Source organism: Trichechus manatus, unplaced genomic scaffold (assembly GCF_000243295.1).
Source record: "Trichechus manatus latirostris isolate Lorelei unplaced genomic scaffold, TriManLat1.0 scaffold00146, whole genome shotgun sequence".
In the NCBI taxonomy this organism is placed as follows: Eukaryota; Metazoa; Chordata; class Mammalia; order Sirenia; family Trichechidae; genus Trichechus; species Trichechus manatus.
The window spans coordinates 3,177,816-3,179,787 of NW_004444082.1; positions in this window are offsets into that span (position 1 = coordinate 3,177,816).

The window sequence follows — 1,972 nt, forward strand, 5'->3', positions numbered from 1 at the left end:
GCTATCTTGGTTTTCCTCCTACTTCTCTGACTACTTCTTCCCAATCTTTAAATTGTAGACTTCCCCAAGGCTTAGTCTTCCTCTCTCTATCTGCACTCCCCCTTAGTGAACTCATCATTTCCACGACTAAATGCCACTGATATGTTAATCACCTCTACCTTTATATCTCTAGTCCAAACCTCTCCTGTCAACCTAGCTGACATTTCCAAATGGATGCCTAATATACATCTCAAACTTGACATGATCCATACCCTTGATTTCCTCCCCAATCTGCTCTTCTCCCTATCTTCCCCAATTCAGTAAATGGCACCATCAATAGCTTGAGCGGAAACCTAGTAGTCACCCTTGCTCCGTCCTTCCCTTACCTCCTCCCACTTCCAATCTCCCCCTAAGTCTCATCGTTTCTACTCCAAACCTTTCCTCATGTTTATCCATCTCCAGTTCGAACTGGCATCATCTCAACAGCCTAACTGCTCTCCCTGCTTCAGCCTTGCTTATCTCAAACCTAGTTTCCACACAGCAGCCAGAGTTGATCTTTTAAGAGCATAAATATATACATGCCACTCCCTGCTTAAAAACCTTCAGGAGCTTTCCATTGCCCTCAGAATCCTTACCAGCGCCCATAAAGCCTGCAAGATGGTGCTTCCTGCCTGTCTTTTAACCTCATTTCTTTTCTCATCCGAGAGACTTAGCACCTGCTGTTCCTTCTGCCTAGGACTCTTCCCCTGACCCTGGAAATCGTTGATTCTGGCTTAAATGTTGCCTCCACAGAGAAACCTTCCCTAGTCACCCTACCTGAGTGAGTTTCTCTCTGTTATTCCCACTCCCAGCACTCATTAAATTTCCTTTAACATTTATCATATTTTGTAATTACAGACTTCATTGTTTATTTACTTATTGTCTACTCCCCTCCTCCGACACACACACACAGCTGTGAAGACCCAAAGGTCAGGTAGTATCATCTTGAACATCATTACTATCATCACCATCTCCGTGGTGATAGGCAACATTTCTTAAGAGTCTACTTTGTACCAGGCACTTGACATTATCTTGTTTAATCCTCAAAACAATCCTATCAGGTACATACAATTATTATCACCATTTTATAAATAAGGACACTGTCTTAGTTATCTAGTGCTACTGTAACAGAAATACCACAAAGAGATGGCTTTAACAAACAGAAGCTTATTCTCTCACAGTCTAGTAGGCTAGGAGTCCAAATTCAGGGTATCTGCACCGGTGGAAGGCTTTTTCTGTCAGCCCTGGAGGAACGTTCTTGTCATCAAACTTCCCCTGGACTAGGAGCTTCTCTGCTCAAGAACTCCTGGTCCAAAGGACATGCTCTGCTCCCCTTGCTGCTTTCTTGGTGGTGTGAGGTCCCCAACTCTGCTTGCTTCCCTTTCCTTTTATCTCTTGCAAGATAAAAGGTGGTGCAGGCCACACTCCAGGGAAACTCCCTTTACATTAGGTCAGGGATGTGACCTTAGTAAGGTTGTTACAATCCCACCCTAGTCCTCTTTAACATAAAATTACAATCACAAAATAGAGAACAACCACAAAATACTGGGAATCATGGCCTAACCAAGTTGACACATATTTTCGGAGGACACAATTCAATCCGTGGCAGACACTGAAACACAGAGATCTTAGTTAGGTTACTTGTCCAGACCACATACCTAGCAATATCCAGGGGCCATGACAGATCCTCAACCTATTTGTCAAATACATATTTCTGTTGAATCAGTCAACATATTTTTTCACGGGGACCCGTGAAAACATCAAACATCAATATTAGGAAAAGCAGTACTTTCAATTTGTTTTTATCCTACAAATACTGTGGACATTGTAATGGACTTTGCTCTCTTTCTTTGCCTTTACTGCTAGAATGCTTACAACCAACTTGTTACCATCATCTCACTAAGTCATTTTTTGTGCCACTCTGACCCCTGTCTTATTATTTTCTTGGCCTTAT